We start from the raw sequence: 21874 nt of genomic DNA on the forward strand, positions 1-21874 counted from the left end.
CTCTAAATGCTGAATTTATTAACTTTTCAAATTCTAAGATCTAGCTAATACTCTTAGCTGTATAAATTCAGCTTTGAACTTGTTTTCTAGTTCTAGATACTTCCTCTACAGATTCTTTCCTCTGTTTTCTAGTTCTAAATTCTTCATCTAGTTCTAGATTCTTTCTCTTTGTAGGAAGATTCTTCCTGTTCCTACATACTCAGTTGAAACAATTGTTATCTTGTCCCCTACTACAGAGTAATATGTTTATATTATATACAGTATAATATTTCAGAACATACATAAGTGAAATATAAAAGGTACATGAAATAAAGGATTCCAGGCTCAATTTAAAATCTAAATATAAAGACCATATTTAGAAAAGCAATGCAGAACAGATTGTAGGAATCACTTTAAGAATATCTAAACCCACACTTTATTCTGAGAGTAAACAAAGGATTAGGAGAGCACTAGCCAGGAAGTTGCTGGGGAAAAGACTATAAATGGAATGTATTTGTCAAGTGAAGGATAAAGTAATAAAAATGTAACCCATAATTATTGTGAAATATTGCATTTGCTTTTGCTGCCTTACGACCAATAACCTTCTATTATTTCACATAGTTAAGGTCTAGCTAAAACACCAAACCAATTAAGACCTGCTGCACACTTCAAAGGGAATAAGTGATCATGACAAAGTTGACCCTTGAACAATTCAAGGGTTAGGATCACCAACTTTCCACAAAGCTGAAAATCCACATATAATTTTGACTCCCTCAGAATGTAACTACTAATAGCCTACTCTTGACCAAAAGTCTTCCCAAACACTCGATTAACACATATTTTATATATGTATTATATATTGTATTCTTATAATAAAGTAAGCTAGAGAAAAGAAAATGTTAAGCAAATCATAAGGAAAATACATTTATAGTGTCGTACTGTGAAAAATACATTTATAAGTGGACTTGCACAGTTCAAACCCATCTTGTTTTAAGGTCAACTATATTATTCAAGTTGTAAGGCCTCTAATATGATTCCTAAGAAATCTTCTGGTTCAAGAAATTGAGAAAGAAAATGGAAGGGAGAATAAAAATTATGGGAAAATGAAAAAAAATGTTTCTACAATTTTTTTTCACACAAGACTTCGTTTTGACCAACTGTTCACAAAGTAAGTTAGAAGTGATTTAAAATCAGTTACTACCCAAGTCCATTAAAAAGTGCTGGAAATATTTGAAGCACATACTTCATAGAAAGGTCACATTTTTAGCCTGCTCAGGGTAACTTATTGGGTTGCCTTCATTTCTGCCCCTTGAGGAACCAGATAATGACAAAACTATCATAAGCTAATAAAGATAAATGTTGAAGTTCACCTCTGATATATGTAGTTGCCATTATGTGGAAATATGAATGAATGAAAGATGAATTAAATTATAAATCAATATAACTGCATTTTGTTCAACTATCAGAAACTTATCCTATACATATTAGTCAGGGTTCTTGAGAGAAACACAACCAATAACATGTATTAAAGATAGGTACAGAGACAGAAAGAGATAGAGAGAAAGGAAGAGAGTAAGGGAGAGAGAGATTTATTCTGAGTTACATGATTATGGAGGCTGAGAAGTCCTATAATCTGCTACCTGCAACCTGGAGGCCCAGGAAAGCTGGTGATGTAATTCCATCTGAATAGAAAGGCCTGAGAATGAGGGAAGCTGACTGTATAAATCCTAGTCTGAGGGCAGAAAAAAATAAGATGAGATGTTCCAGCTCAAGTAATGAGGCAGGAAAAAAAAAGGACAGATTCCTCTTTCCTTTGTCTTTTGTTCTATTCAAGCCCTCAATGGATTGGATGATGCCCACCCACAATGAGGAGGACAATTTACTAAGTCCACCAAGTTAACTGCTAGTCTCATCTGGAAACACTCTCACAGACACACTCAGAAATGTTTAATCTGGGCACCAGGGCTAGTTAAGTTGACACGTAAAATTAACCATCACACTTACATTCACACATCTGATGAAAGATACCTCTTTTTTTTTTTTTAAGATTTTATTTATTTGAGACAGAGAGAATGAGAGAGAGAGCACAGGAGAGGGGGAGGGTCAGAGGGAGAAGCAGGCTCCCTGCCGAGCAGGGAGCCCGATGCGGGACTCGATCCCGGGACTCCAGGATCATGACCTGAGCCGAAAGCAGTCGCTTAACCAACTGAGCCACCCAGGCACCCTGAAAGATACCTCTTAAATAACAGGAAATTATGATCTGTCATCAAGAAAAAAAAAGGACCCATAGAAATAGACTCAAGATGACTTAGATATGGAATAAGCAGATAAGGATTGTAAAAGTTTTCTTAAGTATTGTCAAGAACTCAAAGAAAAAGATGGTCATACTAAACAAAATGGGGAATCTCAGCAGAGACATGGAAGATACAATAAGGAACCAGATTAAGAGGTTCAAGATGGCAGCATAGGAAGATCCCGAACTCACTTTTTCCCATGGACAAAACCAATCTACAGCTACATATGGAACAATTTCCTCTGAAAAGAACTGAGAATAAGGTGAACAGCCCCTCCACAAAAAAAGATAAAAGGGCCATATCAAAACAGATTGGAGAGGTACACATGAAATCTCCTCAAAACCCACATTAGTCATGGTGAGCCACAAGCAGGAGGGATCTTACAAACACAGAACTTCTCCCTGAGGAGTGAGGGATTTGTGCTCCACATCAGGCACCCAAACCCTTGGGACCTGCACTAGAGGGATGAGCCTCCAAAATATCTGGTTTTGAAAATTAACAGGCTTGTATCCAATAGAACCAGAGTTGTATGGAATAGAGAGTCTGCTCTTAAAGGGCTCATATGCAGAATCACTCATCCTGGGATCCAGTGCAAAAGCAATAGTTTGACAAGTCTAGACCACATGTGAAGGAAATTCATTTGTTAATCTTAAAAGTATCTACCAGAGGGCAAAAGCCTATAGAGACTCTCCCCAGGGACAAAAATGATGGTGGGCATCTTTTTACATTTTCCCACCACCTTTTTAGCACCAAGGCTTGTGGGCACCATTTTTGCACTCTAGCTAGTGCTGCCCCCTGCACTGCTGCCAGGGTGGCAAGCAAGAACCCACCCCACCAAGCAGCTTTCTTGGCTCAATCATAACCCCCACACCACTACTGCTCTCATGTCAGAGGTGATGGGCAAGTGCCCTGCCTCCATGTGCAACAGCTGCAGCCCCACCAGAAGTGGTAGGTGAGTGCCCCATCCACCCACACCACTGCCATGGTCCCACCAGAAATAGCAGGTAAACACCCTGCCCCTTACACCTCCCTGCCAAGCCAGAGGATACATGCAGCCCACACAGGGGATACCCCCTGAGCCCTGAGTGCCACACTTTGGTGGAGGGAAGGAATGCATTTCTGGAGCTCAGGGGTCTAAAACAATCAGAGAGACAATCTGAGAGGTAACCAAGAACTAAGGCATGGTTAAACAGTAGGGTTCACCTTCCACATGAGGCCACCCCTTTAAAACTGGAAGAGATAGCTGTTTTGCTTAACACATAGAAACAAATGTAGAGGGACAAGCAAAATGAGGAAACAGAGAAATATATCTCAAATGAAAGAACAAGATAAAACCCTGGGGTGGTGGGGGGGGACAAAATGAAATGGAGATAAGTAATTTACCTGAAAAGAGTTAAATGTAATGGTCATAAGGATGCTCACCAAACTCAGGAAAAGACAGTATGAACACAGCAAGAACTTCAATAAAGAGAACAAAAACATAAGAAAGTACCAAACAGAAATAACAGAGCTGAAGAATTTAATAACTAAACTGAAAAATACACTAAAGGGGTCCAACAGCAGACTAGTTGAAGCAGAAGAACAAGTCAGTGATCTGGAAGACAGGCCAGTAGAACTTACCCAAACAAAGCAGCAAAAGGAAAAAAGAATTTCTAAAAATATTATGAATGAATATTAAGGGACTTAGGGGAAGACAAACAGAATAACATTTGCATCATAGGAGTTCCAGAAAAAGAAGAAAGGGGCAGAAAACATATTTAAAAAAATAATGGCTAAAAATTTCCTAAACCTGGGGAAAGAAATGGACATAAAAATCCAGGAATCCCAGAAAATTCCAAACAATGAACCCAAAGAGACCCACACCAAGGCACATAACTAAAATGTCAAAAGTTAGTTTAATGGGCCAGGGGGCTGCCCTGAGGAGGTGGCGAGGGGAGGGCTGGGCCAGCCAGAGGGTGGGCGACTATGCCCAACTTCTGCGCTGCTTCCAACTGCATGGAGAAGAGCACGCAGTGGGACCTGGCCTTCTTTAGGTTCCTGCCGGATCTGGCCAGATGCCAGAAGTGGGTGGAGAATTGTAGGAGAGAGGACTTAGAAGATTAAACACCTGATCAACTAAATAAACATTATTGATTATGTGCCAAACACTTTGAGACCTCTATGATTTGTAGAACTATACATTTTGCTGAGGCATCCGAAAATGAAAGAATAATTGGGTTATTTTATTTCTCAAATTAATTGAAGCAGATACTTGTGAAGTGATTGGGAGAGTCCTTATAGTACAGTTCTTCAAGATAATGCAATACCAACAATATTTTATCTTACCAGTCACTTGAACAATCCACACAGTGGACACAGAAAACGAATAAAAGAATTGAGTGAAGATGAAATCAGGACACTGAAACAGAAAAAAAAAAAAAATTGATGAAACTTCTGAACAGGAGCCAAAACATAAAGAAATAAACAACAGCAAAGCTCAGAACCCCAGTGCAGAGGAAGGGGGTGAAGAACAGGATGAGGACATTTTACCTTTAACCCTTGAAGAGAATGAAAACAAAGAATACTTAAAATCTTTATTTGAAATTTTGATTCTTACGGGAAAACAAAACATACCTCTGGATGGGCATGAAACTGATGAAATCCCAGAGGGTCTCTTTACTCCTGGTGACTTTCAAGCACTACTGGAGTGCCAGATAAATTCTGGCAAAGAGGTTCTGAGAAAGCGCTTTGAGATAACAGTGGTTAACACATTGTTCTGCTCGAAAACACAGCAGAAACAGATACTAGACATCTGTGAGAGATGCACTGGGGAGGAAACCCTCAGGGAAGTGAGAGACTCTCACTTCTTTTCCATCACCACTGATGACGTAGCGGACATAGCAGGGGAAGAACACTTGCCTGTGTTGGTGAGGTTTATTGATGAATCTCATAACCTGAGAGAAGAATTTGTGGGCTTCTTGCCTTATGAAGCTGATGCAGAAATTTGGGCTGTGAAATTGCACACTACGATAACTCAGAAGTGGGGGTTAAACATGGGGTATTGTCATGCCAGCCTTACACTGTGTCCAGTGGGTTTTCTTCCAAAATGTTGCTTCTAGTCTTTTAGAGAAATATCCCCAAGCTGTCTACACACTTTGCTCTTCCTGTGCCTTAAATATGTGGTTGGCAAAATCAGTGCCTGTTGTGGGAGTATCTGTTGCATTAGGAACAATTGAGGAATTTTGTTCTTTTTCCCATTGATCTCCACAACTGCTTTTGGAGCTTGACAATGTAATTTCTGTCCTCTTTCAGAACAATGAGGGAAAGGGTAAAGAGCTGAAGGAAATCTGCCATTCTCAGTGGACAGGCAGAAATGATGTTTTGAAATGTTAGTGGACCCCATACAAGCACTTGTTTTGTTTAGATGGTATAAATAGTGATACAAATATTAGATGGAATAACTATAGCTGGTAGAGCTTTTGTACTCTGTAGTGCAGTAACAGATTTTGATTTCATTGTTACCATTGCTGTTCTTAAAAATGTTCTATCTTTTACAAGAGGCTTTGGGAAAAATCTCTAAGGGCAAACCTCAGATGTCTTCTTTCCAGCCAGTAGCTTGATGACAGTGCTGCATTCACTAAATGAAGTGATAGAAAATATTGAAGTGTCTCATGAATTTTGGTTCAAAGAAGCCACAAATTAGGCAACTAAACTTGATATTCAGATGAAACTCCCTGGGAAATTCTGCAGAGCCCAGCAAGGTAACCTGGAATCTCAGCTCACCTCTGAGAGTTACTATAAAGAAACTCTAAGTGTTCCAACAGTGAGACACATTATTCAGGAACTGAAAGATATATTCTCAGAACAGCACCTCAAAGCTATTAAATGCTTATCTCTTGTATCCTCTGTCATGGGACAGCTCAAATTTAACACACCGGAGGAGCACCATGCTGACATGTAGTGACTTGCCCAATCCTGACACACTCTCAGCTGAGTTGCATTGCTGAAGAATCAAGTGGAAACATAGAGGGAAAGATTTAGAGCTTCCATCCATCATTTATTAAGCCCTGCATCTACCAGACATCAAGTTTTTCCCTAATGTTTATGCATTGCTAAAAGTTCTATGTATTCTTCCTGTGGTGAAGGTTGAGAATGAACGCTATGAAAATGGGCGAAAGTGTCTGAAAGCATACCTGAGGAACACTTTGACAGACCAAAGGTCAAGTAACTTGGCTTTGCTTAACAAATTTTGATATAAAACATGATCTGGATTTAATGGTGGGCACATATATCAATTTCTATACAACTAAGTCAGAGCTTCCTACAGATAATTCAGAAACCATTGAAAGTACCTAAGAGACTTTTAAAGTAGGCTTTCTCTTATGTTTGATATTTGAAAAAATCTGTAAGAAATTTGAAAACACCTTACAGAAAAGATGTCAGGTGTACGTAGCCCACTTAATCACTGAATATCTTGACCTATCAACCTCTCATTGAGTACATTAGCCATTGATAACCTGCCTATTTAAATGGCCCCTGTTTAAATTATCATGCTTTGGAGACATACCTGCTCTTCCAGAAGATAGCATCGAAAGTGCCGCATTACAATTCTATGAGATCTTCGCTAATGGCACTTGGGAATTGTTTTAATTAAGTCATTTTAGACATAACATTTATTATCACTAGATCCAACTGTCGGGTATTGAGTTATCAGTTCTTAAAAGGTATAGATTTTGAAGAGGTGTGGGAGGAAGGAATACATTTCATAAAATGTTGCAATGAATCTCAGGAGTGACCTTTGAATAGTAGTAGTGTTAGTATGTTAAAAATCTGTAATGGACAGTTAAGGGAGTTACCAGAGAGAGAGAGAGAGAAACATGTAAGCTTGCCCAGCAAGGATTGCAGTGTAGATTTAGTCTTCATCAAATGAACTTAAAAGAACAAGTTACACTTAAAGTTTGAATGGGAGAGCCTGCCATTGTTCCACATTGGGTTGTTGCTGTTTACATTCCTTTGTTGAGCCTACATCTTCATAAGCTCTTTAGCAAGTATACGTTGAACACCTACATCTTCGTAAGCTTTTTAGCAGGTGTATGTTGAACACCTCTGTTCATGGTCAAGACAGGATCAGAGGCCATGGATACTGACAACTGATTTGTCTGCTTTCATCTTTTTCCATGACTATATCTACTGCCTCATCTTATTTATAAACAAAACCTAGAAAAACCTACAAAAATAAGTGTTTTGTGGTTTATCTAGGAATAATACAGAAAATATTGCTGTTATTTCGGGTGAAGAAAATCAATTTTGTACAGTTTATTTCAACCTAAATAATATGTGAATTTTGTTAAAAAAAAGTTAAAGATAAAAAGAGAATCTTAAAAACAACAACAACAAAAACTTGTTACATATAAGGGAACCCCCATAAGACCATCAGCAGATTTCTTAGCAGAAACTTTGCAGGCTAGAAGAAAGTGGCACGATATTCAAAATACTAAAAGAAAAAAAACCTTCCCAACAAGAATACTTTGCCTAGCAAGATTATCATTACAGAGCTGGAAAAAAAAAAAAAAAACTTTTTCAGGCAAATACAAACTAAAAGAGTTCACCATCAAAAAACCAGCCCTACAAAAAAATGTTGAAGTGATTGCTTTAAGTTGAAAAGACAGGGTAGTAATTAGCAACAAGAAAATATATGTAAGCAAAAAACTCCCTGGTAAAGGTAAGTATATAATAAAGGAGGTGAATTAATCATTTTTAAAGCTAGTATGAAGGTCAAAAAGACAAAAGTAGTAAAAACAACTATACCTACAATAATTTGTATATAAAACAAACATCTATAAAAAAAAACAAAAAGGACAGTGAGAAAAAGAACCTAAGCATAATACTACAGAGTTATCGAGCCATAAGGGAAAAAAAGGAGAGAAGAATAAAGGAAAAGAGAGAAAGTACAAAACAGCAAGAAAACAACAAAATGTCAATAAGTACATACCTATAAATAATTAAGTGTGAATAGACAAAATTTTACAATCAAAATATACAGAGTGGCTAAATGGATAAAAAAACAAGACCCATCTATATGTTGCTTACAAAAGAGTCACTTCAGATGGAAAGACACACACTGACTGAAAGAGAAGGAAAGGAAAACGACAATTCATACAAATGGAAATGAAAAGAAAGCTGGGGAAGAGAAATTTAGAAAAAAAAAAAAGACCTTAAAACAAAGACTGTAATAAAAGACAAAGATGGGTACTATAGAATCATACAGGAGTCAATCCAATAAGAAGACATAACATTTGTAAATATTTAAGTACCCAACATAGAAGGACCTAAATATAAAAGTGAATACTAACAGAAATAAAAGAAATAGACAGCAATACAATAATATTAGGGGACTTCAATACAACATTTACTTCAATGGATAAATCATCTACAGAGAAAATCAATTAAGAGTTATTTGCCTTAAATGACACATTAGACTGGATAGACATAATAGATGTATACAAAATATTTCATCTAAAAGTAGCAAAATGCATATTCTTCTCAAGAACATGTGGAACATTCTTTAGGATAGATCATATGTTAGGTCACAAAACAAGTCTTAGTAAGCCTAAGAAGACTGAAATCAATCAAGAATCATGTTCGATCACAATGGTATAAATTTACAAATCAATTACAAAAAGAAAACGAAAAGTCACAAATATATGGAGATAAAACAACATGCTACTGCAAACCAAGGGATCAAAAAAGAAACCAAAAAATACTTGAGACAAAGGGAACATAGCAAAATGTATGGGGTGCAGCAAATCTGTACGAAGAGTGAAGTTTATAGCAATAAAGTCCTCTCCAGAAACAAGAAAAATCTCAAACATAAATTTATACCTAAAGGAACTAGAAAAAGAATTAAGAAAAACAAAGCCCAAAGTTAGTAGAAGGAAATAATAAATATTAGAACAGAAATAAATGAAATACATTAAAAAGACAATAGAGAAGATCAATTAAACTAAGAATGTTTATTTGAAAAGATAGACAAAATTGGTAAACCTTTAGCCAGACTGATCAAGAAAAAAAGGGAAAGGGCCTAAGTAAATAAAATCAAAATGAAAACTGAGAAGTTAGAATCAATGCCATAGAAATACAAAGAATCATAAAAGACAGCTATGAATCATTATAAGCCAACAAATTATACAACCTGGAAAAAATGGTTAAATTTCTCAAAACTTCCAACCTACTAACACTGAATCATGAAGAAATAGAAAATCTAAACAAATGAATAAAGATAAAGAGATTGACTTAGTAATCAAACCCTTCCAACACAGAAAAGCCCAGAACCAAATAGATTCACTGGTAAGTTCTACCAAACATTTAAGAATTAATGCCAATCTTTTTTAACTCTTCCAAAAAACTGAAGGTAAGGGAACACTCCCAAACTCATTTTCTGAGGTCCACATTAACTTGATACCAAAACCAGTCAAAGACAACACATACACACACACACACACACACATTACAGACCAGTACCCCTGATGAACATAGATGCAAAAATCTTTTACAAAATACTAGCAAACCAAATTCAACAATACATTTAAAGGATTATACACCATGATCAAGTGGGATTTATTCCAGGGATGCCTGGATGGTTCAACATCTGCATATCAATTAATGTGATATGCCACATTAGCAAAATGAAGAATAAAATCATATGATCATCTCAATAGATGCACAAATTTAATGAAGTCTGACATTCATTTATGATAAAAATTCTCAAAAAAGTGGGTATAGATGGAACGTACCCCAACATAATAAAGGCTATATAGGACAAGCCGACAGCTAACATCATACTCAATGACAAAAACCTAAAAGCTTTTCCCTTACAATCAGGAACAAGACAAAGATGTCCACTCTTGTCACTTTTATTAAAAGAGTAGTGGAATCCTTGCCAGAGCAATTAAACAGGAAAAGAAATACATGTCATCCATATTGGAAGGAAGAAGCAAACTATCACTATTTGTGGATGACATGATTATATATAGAGAGAACACTAAAAACTCCACCAAATAAAACCTGGTAGAGCTACAAAAAAAAAAAAAAAAAAAGCAAATTTAGAAAAGTTACAGCGTACAAAATCAATATACAGCTATCTATTGCATTTTTATAGACTAACAGCAAACTATCAGAAAGAGAAATTAAGGAAACAATCCCAATTATAGTTGCATCAAAAGGAATAGAATAACGAGTTATAAATTTAACCAAGAATGTCAAAGGCCTATACTCTGAAAACTATAAGACATTGATGAAAGAAATTGAAGACTCAAATAAATGAAAATGTACGCTGTGCTCATAGATTGGAAGAATTAATATCATTAAAATGTCCATACCACCCTAAGTAATATACAGATTCAATGCAATCCCTATCAAAATTCCAGTGGCATTTTTCACAGAAATAGAACAAACATCCTAAAATGTGTTTGGAACCAAAAAAAATCCCAAATAACCAAAACAATCTTGAGATAGAAGAATAAAGCTGGAAGCATTACATTCCCTGATTTAAACTACACTACAAAGCTATAGTATTCAAAACAGTGTGGTATTGGCATAAAAACAGACACATGGATCAATAAAACAGAATAGAAAGTCCAGAAATCAACCCAAGCATATATGGTCAATTAATTTATGACAAAGAGGCAAGAATATACTATGGGGAAGAGATAGTTTCTTCAATAAATGGTGTAGGGAAAACTTGACATCTACATGCAAAAGAATGAAACTAGATTACTATCTGACACCATACACAAAAATTAACTCAGAATGTATTAAAGGATATAAAACCAGAAACCATAAAACTTCTGGAAGAAAACAGCTCTTAACACCTCCGTGGTGGTGGTGGTGGTGGTGGTGGTGGTGGTGGTGGTGGTGGTGGTGTGTGTGAGTGAGTGTCGGATCTGACATCAAAGGCAATGTCAACAAAAGCAAAACAAATAAATGGGACTACATCAAACTAAAAAGCTTCACACAGCAAAGGAAACCATCGACAGATTAAAGAAGCAACTTACTGAATGGGAGAAGATATTTATAAATTATATAACTGTTAAGGGGTTAATACCCAAAATATATAAAGAACTTATACAACTCAATAACAACAACAACTCCAATTACAAAATGAACAGAGGATCTAAACTGACATTTTCCCACTGAAGAATACAGATGGCCAACAGGTACATGGAAAGATGCTCATCACTAATCATCACAGAAATGCAAATCAACACCACACTGTGATATCACCTCACACCTGTCAGAATGGCCATCATCAAAAAACAAAAAAATAACAAGTGTTGGCAAGGATGTGCAGAAAAGGGAACTTTGTGCACTGTTGGTGGGAATGTAAATTGGTACAAGCACAATGAAAAACAGTAAGGAGTTTCCTCAAAAAATTAAAAATAGAACTACCATATGATCCAGCAATTCCACGTTTGGGCATATATCTGAAGAAAAACAAAACACTACTTTGAAAAGACATATGCAGGAGCACCTGGGTGGCTCAGTTGGTTAAGTGACTGTCTTCAGTTCAGGTCATGATCTCAGGGTCCTGGGATTGAGCCCCACATCGGGCTCTCTACTCAGCAGGGAGTCTGCTTCTCCCTCTCCCTTTGCTCATGCTTGCTCTCTCACACTTGCTCACTCTTTCTCTCAAATAAATAAAATCTTTAAAAAAAAAAAAGAAGAAGAAAAGACATATGCACCCCATGTTCATTGCAGCATTACTTACAATAGGCAAGATATGGAAACAACCTAAGTGTCCATTGATCGATGAATGGATAAAGAAGATGTAGTATATATACACAATGGAATATTATTCAGCCATATAAAAAATGAATTCTTGCCATTTGTGACAACATGGATAGAACTTGTGGGTATTATGCTAAGTGAAATAAGTCAGAGAAAGACAAATACCATATGATTTCACTTATATGTGGAATCTAGAAGAAGAAAACAAATGAACAACAAAATGAAGAAAAACATAGATACAGAAAAGATTGGTGTTTGCCAGAGATGAGGGGTTGGAAGGTGGGCCCAATGGGTGAAAGGGATCAAGAGGTACAAACTTCTAGTTATAAAATAAATAAGTCCTGCATATGTAATGTAAAGCATGGTAACTATAGTCAATCATATTGTATTACAAATTTGGGAGGTGGGGGGGAGGATCAAATGGAAATATTAGAACTGAAAATGTAACACCTAAAATGGAAAAAAATCACTGGACAGGCTAAATAGCAGATTGATTTAAAGGTCAATAACTTGAAGACAGAGCCATAGAAATTATCCAATTTTAAGAAAAGAGTAAAAGAATGAAAACACAAGCAAAACTCAGCGATCTGTTGGGCAATATGTAGAGTTCCAGCATATATTCAGTTGGATTCCTAATTATAAGGGGGGGAAATGGATAAGAGAAGAAATTTAAAAGAAAAATTGCTAAACTATAACCAAATTTGGGGGGAAATGTGAACTGACATATCCATGAAACTCAGAGAATCCAAGCTAGAAAAATACAAAGAAAACTAAATAGTATAGACTAACTGCAGAAAACCAAATATAAAAAGATATCTTAAAAGCAATGATAGCTTACTGCCATCAGACAAAAATGGAGATAAAAGTTATGTCTTTAATGTGTTAGGAATGACATTTAAAAATGAAGGCAAAATAAATATATTTTCAGAGTAATAGAAGCTGAAAGAATTTATTGCCAGCAGATTTGCACTTTAAGATATGCAAAACGAAACTCTTCACCCTGGATGGGAGGTGACACTATATAAAACTCAAATGTCCAAGAAAGAATGAAGTCATGTGGAATTGTGCACATATGGGTAAATATAAAAGTTATTTTTCACCTTGTCTTAATATCTATAAAAGACAACTAACTCTGTAAGGCCAAATTTTATTTTATTTTATTTTAATTCAATTACCCAACAAATAATACATCATTAGTTCCAGATGTAGTGTTCAGCAATTCATTAGTTGCCAATAACACCCAGTGCTCATCACATCACGTGCCCTCCTTAATGCCCATCACCCAGTTACTCCTTCAGCAACCCTGTTTGTTTCTCATAGTTAAGAGTATCTCATGGTTTCTTTCCCTCTCTGATTTCTTCACATTCAGTTTTCCCTCCCTTCCCTTATGCTCATCTGCAGTTTCTTATATTCCACATGAGTGAAACCATATGACAATTGTCTTTCTCCAATTGACGTATTTCACTTAACATAATACCCTCCAGTTCTATCCACATCAATGTAAATGGTAAGTATTCATCCTTTCTGATGGCTGAGTAATATTCCGTTGTATATATATACCACATCTTCTTTATCCATTCATCTGTTGATGGACATCTAGGCTCCTTCCACAGTTTGGCTATTGTGGAAATTGCTGCTATGAACATTGGGGGGCAGGTGCCCCTTCATTTCATCACATCTGTATCTTTGGGGTAAATACGTAGTATTGCAATTGCTGGGTTGTAGTGTAGCTCTATTTTCAACTTTTTGAGAAACTTTCATACTGTTTTCAAGACTGGCTATTCCAGCTTGTATTCCCACCAACAGTGTAAGAGGGTTCTCCTTTCTCCAAATCCTTACCTACATTTGTTGTTTCCTGTCTTGTTAATTTTAGCCATTCTGACTGGTGTGACATGGTATCTCATTGTGGTTTTGATTTGTATTTCCCTGATGACAAGTCATGTTGAGCATTTTCCACATGTCTGTTGGCCATTTGGATGTCTTCTTTGCAGAAATGTCTGTTCATGTCTTCTGCCCATTTATTGACTGGATTATTTGTTTTTTGGGTGTTGAGTTTGATAAGTTCTTTATAGATCATAGATACTAACCCTTTATCTGATAAGATATTTGTAAATATCTTCTCCCATTCTGTCAATTATCTTTGGTTTTGTTGACTGTTTCCTTTGCCATGCAGAAGCTTTTTATCTTGATGAAATCCCAATAGTTAACTCTCCCTTTGTTTCCCTTACCTTTGGAGACATGTCTAGCAAGGAGTTGCTGTGGCTGAGGTTGAAGAGGTTGCTGCCTATGTTCCCCTCTAGGATTGTGATGGATTCCTGTCTCACATTGAGGTCTTTCATCCATTTTGAGTTTATCTTTGTGTGTGGTATAAGAGAATGGTCCAATTTCATTCTACTGCATGTGGCTGTCCAATTTTCCCAGTACCACTTATTGAAGAGACTGTTCTTTTTCCATTGGATATTCTTTCCTGCTTTGTCAAAGATTAGTTGAACATAAAGTTGAGGGTCCATTTCTGGGTTCTCTATTCTGTTCCATTGACCTATATGTCTGTTTTGTGCCAGCATCATGCTGTCTTGATGATCACAGTTTTGTAATATAGCTTGAAGTCAGGCATTGCGATGCCCCCAGCTTTGGTTTTGTTTTTCAACATTCCATTGGCTATTTGGGATCTTTTCTGGTTCCATACAAATTTTAGGATTATTCGTTCCAGCTCTGAGAAAAAGTCTATGGTATTTTAATAGGGACTGCATTGAATATGTAGATTGCTCTGAGTAGCATAGACATTTTAAGAATATTTATTCTTCAATCCATGAGCATGGAATTTTTTTCCATCTCTTCGTGTCTTCCTCAATTTCTTTCATAAGTGTTCTGTAGTTTTCAGAGTTCAGCTCTTTTACCGCTTTGGTTAGGTTTATTCCTAGGTATTGTAAGGTTTTTGGTGCAATTATAAATAGAATCAATTCCTTAATTTCTCTTCCTTCAGTCGCATTGTTAATGTACAGAAATGCAACTGATTTCTGTGCATTGATTTTGTAACCTGCCCCATTGCTGAATTGCTGTATGAGTTCTAGCAATTTTGGGGTGGAGTCTTTTGGGTTTTCCCCATAAAGTATAATGTCATCTGCGAAGATTGAAAGTTTGACTTCTTCTTTGCCAATTTGAATGTCTTTTATTTCTTTTTGTTGTCTGATTACTGTGGCTAGGACTTCTAGTACTATGTTGAACAACAGTGTTGAGAATGGGCAACCCTGTCATGTTCCTGACCTTAGGGGAAAAGCAATCAGTTTTTCCCCATTGAGAATGATATTCACTGTGGGCTTTTCATAGAGGGCTTTTATGATATTGAGGTTTGTTCCCTCTTTCCCTACACTGTGGAGTTTTAATCAAAAAAGGATGCTGTATTCTGTCAAATGTGTAAGCCAAAATTTTAACAATGTATATGGAGTTTGTATCTCATGAACTTGTGAATGGTGACACAAAGGATTGAGGAACTGAAGTGTACCGTTGGGAATTTCTTAATTTTGTACTAAATGATATAATATTAACTTCAAGTGGATTGTGGCAACATAAAAGCAATCAGTGCAGTTGTTATCACCTAACTTATTCAAGTTGGAACACCACTGCATCATGTCTTTAAGATTTGAGTTTGGATTACCACAGCTTGGTGGCTCTTTCTTAGTTTTACAGTTTAACACGTTATTTCTACAGTTGAGAAATGTCCTGTGTTAATGATATATACAGTAGGATTTTTAAAATTTATTGTCACATACATACAAATGGCATACAAAGAAAAATGGAAAATTCCAGAACTCCACTCCCATATGCCCTCCCCCATCCAAACTTCTCCCATAGTGGAGCACTGCCAAGTACTCTTCAGAGCTTAATCTAATTTATTTCTGCCCAATTCCGATTTTTTTTTTTTTTTTCGTATAACATCAGGGACCTTTTTAGACTCCACCAGCTCTGGTCAGTGAACTGTGCTTCTCCCCATGGACCACCCCAGTGCTGAATGCCAGGAGTCTGAAAAAAAAGATCTGTGCTCAACAATGGTTATTAACAAACGGCATTTTTTTCCCCCAGTGTTCGAAAACACAGGCTCCCCTCCCCCGCTCTCAAGTCCCCACCTTGCTGCCTCCAAACCCCAATCCTGTGAGGAAAAAAACCCAGAATGCCTGGGCCTGCGCCTGAGTGTTTCCAGCTAGCATTGCAATGCCAAGGCCAATTCTCCAGGCCAGGGTCTGGGGGGTGGGGGGAGCAGATGCAAATTAACCGGGCTCTTGCGAAAGTGGTTTCTTTTCCTTTCCTTTCCACGCACAGTCATCTCTGTCAGCAGAACTCCCCACAGGCTGTGGAACCTGCCTCCTTGGTGCGAGGCCCCCGTCGACAGGCCCTCACCTTTCCCTTCACCTCGCACTAGCGCTGCGACAACTTTTCTCTCCGTGTCCCCCTCCGCCTCCTCGCTCGTTCGGACGCCCGCGCCTCCCGGGACAACCGGCCCGCGGCGGCCCAGCGCCCAGCGCGGGGGGCGGGGTCCGAGGCCCACGCGGCCGCTCGCCCTGGGGGAGGGTCCGGGCGAGTCGGGGCCACGCCCCCGAGCCCCGCACCGCCCCCCCCCCCTCCGGGCTCTAGTTTGTCTTTAATTTGAAAAGTCCTCCTCTTCCTTCTCTGCTTCCCGCCCCTACTCCTTACTCCGCTCCGCGGGGAAACTTCGACCCCGGGCTTGGCGTCGCGGGCGCGCGGACAGCGGGCCGGGCGGTGAGTGGGGCCGGGCGGCGGGCGAGGAGCGGGGCCCCGGAGGAGGGGCGCGGAGCTGGGTGGTGAGGGGAGGCCGGGAGCTGGCGGGCGCGGGGACGCGCGGCGTCCTGGGCCGGCAGCGGCCCGCCCGCTGTGCCGCGCGCTGCATCCTCGGGTGGTGCCGGAGTTTCGGGGCTCCCGGCGCGCGTTCGCCGGGAGACTCAGTAGGACCGGTAGCGAGGTGTGTGCTCTGGGAGGACTGGTTGTGTTTCCCGGCCCTCCCTGCCCCGCTTTCTAGCGCCTCCTGCGGGAGGAAGGCGCGTTGCTCGGGCTGCTCTGGCCCACCTCTGCGTCTCTGTTCCGCCGGAGGATTTCTACCTGGCCAGGCTCGTCTTGCGTGTCGTAATGAACATTTAACTTTATAGTTCTTATTCTTCAGGATTAAGGAGAGATGATAAAACCAAAAGTAGCTAAAATTTGACTACACAAAATAAAATATTGCCTGGCGAATTCCAATAAGTAAGGACCAATGACACATTTCAAAAATATTTCAACATTTAATAAAGTTCTACTAACCTTCATAAAAAGAACTCAAATTGAACAGAAGAAAAGCTAATAGATAAAAATGGACAAATGGCAGTTTGTGAAAAAGGACATACAAATGACTTTCAAACAAAAAATTACTCAACCTCATCAACGAAAAATAAAACTACAAGTTTTCTTTGACTGAGATTTAATAGTGACAAAATTTTGATAAAAACTCTGTTGGGAAGTGTATACATTATTGCCAGGATTGCAAACTGATTTTTCTTTTTTGTTATATAATTCGACTATAGCTATCCAAATAAGCAGCATGAGACTTTGATCCCGCTGTTCTGCTTCCAGGAGTATATCCCACAGAAATAAATACACATATATTTATTTGCACATTTTTTGAAATAGCGGAAATTTTTAAAGAATTTAAATTTCCATTAACTGGCCAGTTAAAGAAAATATGTTGCAGTCATTAAAAAGAACAAGGTATATCAATTGAAATATAATCAATAAGAAGACTTTAGTAGGTTTAAAAACAGATACACAAGCTCATATGGAATACTGTCATTTGTATTATAAGATGCTATAGATAATGTTTGTGTCCCTTCAGAATTGGTATGTTGAGTCCTAATGCCCAATGTGATAGTGTTGGATGGTGGGACCTTTGGGAGGTGCTGAGTTCATGAGGATGGTACCCTCATGAATGGGATTAGTGCCCTTATGGAAGAGGCCAGAGAAAGATCCCTTGCCCCTTCCACTATGTGAGGTTACGATAAGTCTGCATCTGGGGAGAGGGCCCTCACCACATCAGGCTGGCATCTTGATCTTGGACTTCCAGCCTCCAGAACTGTGAAAAATAAATGTTTGTTGTTTATAAGGTATTTTTGTTATAGCAGCACAGATGGACTAAGACACAAGATGTACATATTAGATTGGTTCTTAGAATGTCTCCTGGAAGACAAAAAATCAGGTATCAGTGGTACCTTTAGAGATCAAAAATGGGGTTTGGGGCAGAAGGAATCCTTACTTTTCATGACATGAGTACTCCATGACTGCTTGAATTGTTATTGTGTTTGCAGATAATACCAATTCAAAGGAAGTCTATCTTAGTAAATGTAAGATTTCTTGTCAAAGTGATTTAATCATAGGCCACATGATCTCCTTCTTTATTATAATTTTCAATACCAGAAGACTAGACAGATAATAATACAACAAGACATTATCTGTTAATAGTCCAGATACAATTTACATGGTAATATTTCCTTAAATGTATTCTATAAACCTCACGAGAATATTGTTCTTCCAATATTTTTATACTCCAAAATGACAAAAACAATTTTCCTGAAAGCTAAAATTGAGAGAGACCTGATAGTCTCTTTAAACCACTTAACCTAATTTAATGTATTTAATAAAATTTATCTATGGACTGTAGATATCAGCTTGCTTCCATTCAGTCTCATGTTTTTATTTTAAAATAAAGCCAGAAGCCGACCTTTACAATCCCTAACATTTGTTGAAAAGAAGAAAATATTCCTTCATATACCCTTTGTTTGGAAGGTCATAGCATGAATAAAATAAGAAATATATTCATGTAGATTACAAAAAGGATAATATAAAATCAATTAGATTTTGCCAAAATATCATTTGTTCATAGTGAAAAGCCTTCACTTCTCAATTTTTTGTATGATTGATTCCATGTTAATTCATAATTAAACGAATACATTATAGGGTACTTGGGTGGCTCAGTCGGTTAAGCGTCTGCCTTCGGCTCAGGTCATGATCCCAGGGTCCCGGGATGGAGCCCCATGTCGGGCTCCCTGCTCAGTGGGGAGTCTGCTTCTCCCTCTCCCTCTGCCTCCTCCCCACTGCTCATGCTCTGTCTCTGTCTCTCTCTCTCTCTCAAATAAATAAAATCTTTTAAAAAATGTGTACATTACATGTACAGTTCTAATAATAAAAGACACTGTGAAGCTATAGATATCTGTATACGTTATCCCATTGTAATAGATCTTTATTTATCTTATTAGTGGAAAACTAGTATAGTGACTTTTAGGATAGTTTTTCTAATCCCAGCACATGTGACAGCAAACTATAAAGGTGCCAAGGTGCTGAATAGGAATGACTGAGTCTTTCATAGTCATTGGATTTGAGTTCATATTGTGCCCACACAACTAACCAGATCCTAAGTAACCAAGAAACTCATGAAACTAGTCAACACAGTACTACCACAAGAGCCAGTAATTAAAGCCTATTAAGAGAGTTGAACTTGGAAGAGTGTGCATAAACTATCTGTCTGATGAACTCAGAAGGTCTTTTTACTTACAGATTCACTACAAGAGGGTACTATCAGTTCTGAGGTTTTTTCCCATAGATTTAATTTTTATTCAATTTTTCAAGGTCATCATAACAAGCACACATTATGTTTTTAATTTAGTGGTATTGGGAGTTTTAAATGTAAATAGGGGAGTTTGTTGCTACTATAGATGCCTTCAAATTACAGTGATTCTTGGCTTCTTTTTTTCTTCTCTTTGTTATAAAATACAACATAAAATTTACCATTTTAACCATTTTTAAGTGTATGGTGCAGTGGCACTTCTATTTTTATTATTTTTTTCAACTTATTCAGGTTATTAAAATCTATTATACATTTATTATAGAAAAGTTGAAGAGGAAATATTGCTTACATTTTAGTATTTCCTCTAGGTTTTTCAGACTTTTTAAAAACAAAATTATCCAGGGGCGCCTGGGTGGCTCAGTCAGTTAAGTGTCTGCCTTCAACTCAGGTCATGATCCCAGGGTCCTGGGATCGAGCCCCACATCGGGCTCCCTCCTCAGCAGGAAGCCTGCTTCTCCCTCTCCCACCCGCCCTGCTTGTGTTCCTGCTCTTGCTATCTCTCTCTCTGTCAAATATATAAATAAAATATTAAAAAATAAAAAAATTATCCACATTATAATTATTCATATTATATTATAAACATTTTATGATTTTTCCAAAAGTATTTGTAACCATATCCCTTAAAGGTGGCAATAAGATTGTGTCAGAATGTTTCATTATAATGTATTTACTGAACCATTATGAAATATTTGCATTATTTTTCTTGTTTCAACATGATGAAAACTACACAGAAATTCAACTATAACTATTTAAAAATATATTTAGCTAATTTCTTTTTCTGAAACATTTTGGATAAATACTTGAGGAGGTAGGGAAATGACTAAACACTTTGGAGATATTTTCATTAAATTGATAAAAAGTTTGGGAGAAAGCTGTTCATTTGTAGGAACACTGTATATCCTACTAATCATCCATTTTAAAAATATCTACTATTTCGGGTACCCCAGAATAGTATTCTAACTGAAGTTTAAAAAATAACTAATGTTATATTTTAAGAATATATATTTACTTAAAAAAATCTTCAACTTGATCTATCAATATAAAAATCAAAACAAAATTCCCCTTTTAAATTTTACTGTAGAAGGCTTTAATTTGTATTTCAATTTTATTCTCAATTATTTTTGTATTATTTTAATGTCAAAGGTCTATATATTCGTAAATTCTTCAAAAAGTGCCCAAGAGAAAATAAATAATCTGTAAACTTGATCATGTCTTAGGTTCTTGGGATCATTTCCCTAGGTCATAATTACTAATCTAAATGCAGAGAAATCCCCATTCCCCGCCACCATGTGAGGATGCAGTGAAAAGAGTTGTCTGTGAACCAGGAAGTGGGGCCTTACCAGACACAAAATTTGCTGGTGCCTTGATCTTGTACTTCCCAGCCTCCAGAATTTTGAGAAATAAATTTCTGTTGTTTATAAGCTACCCAGTCTATGATATTTTGTTAGAGCAGCCCAAGTGGACTAAGATAGGTGCTTCCACCAAAATGTAATCATTTTTAAGACTTGCCATTTCAAAATGTTTACTCTTGGGAATTTAAACTTACTTTTGCCTCTGCTAATTCTCTCCCTGTTCTCTCACAAAGTTCCAACATCAGTACCACTTCCCAGCCAGAAGGGGGCAGATGTGTTTTCTTTTTGGTCCACCAGGTCTGTTGGACCATAGGAGGATGGCAGAGATCTCAACACTTCCTTTCATAAACATGGATCTTTCCTTGGTTCAGTTTTCCAGGAAGGAAGGTTGGGGAAGCCTATGAAAAGCATCTTCTTCATGAGCTGTGTTTATGTCACAAGAATTCTTGCCGCAGAATTTTTTGTGAATTATTTACCTACCTCATTATGTTTACTAAATATGTAAATTGACTCAAGTTTAAAATTAGAGTTAACATTTTTAATATTCATGCTGTCACACATGAATTAGTTGTTTATAATTCACAAAACTTGCTGAGCAAAAATAAATGAAATAAACCAAACACCAGTGTGAGATGGTGGTATTAGAAGATCCTGAGCTCACTTCTCACAGACGCAACAAATCTACAACTATATATGGAATAATTCCGTCTGCAAGGGACCTAAAAACTGGATGAACAGAGCCTCTACAACAAAGGATAGCACTGAGATGGGTAGAAGAAGCAGGGATATGTTCTTGATGAGGAGAAAAACCACAACCCAAA

General features: G+C 37.5%; 1 protein-coding gene and 1 pseudogene across 1 annotated transcript in view; both read left to right on the forward strand.

The window, feature by feature from the left end:
- Positions 1-4238: 4238 nt before the first annotated feature.
- Positions 4239-5513, forward strand: LOC135361462 (52 kDa repressor of the inhibitor of the protein kinase-like; annotated as a pseudogene).
- An 11149-nt stretch (positions 5514-16662) lies between these two features.
- Positions 16663-21874, forward strand: part of PLSCR4 (phospholipid scramblase 4) — a 128456-nt gene continuing 123244 nt past the window's right edge. The window contains exon 1 of the mRNA XM_064586692.1: positions 16663-16793. The gene's annotated coding sequence lies outside the window, so the exon portion shown is untranslated. The remainder of the gene's footprint in view (positions 16794-21874) is intronic.

This window comes from Mirounga angustirostris, unplaced genomic scaffold, assembly GCF_029215605.1.
Source record: "Mirounga angustirostris isolate CCGP_5_RB_7025 unplaced genomic scaffold, mMirAng1.0.hap1 SCAF_1, whole genome shotgun sequence".
Lineage (NCBI taxonomy): Eukaryota > Metazoa > Chordata > Mammalia > Carnivora > Phocidae > Mirounga > Mirounga angustirostris.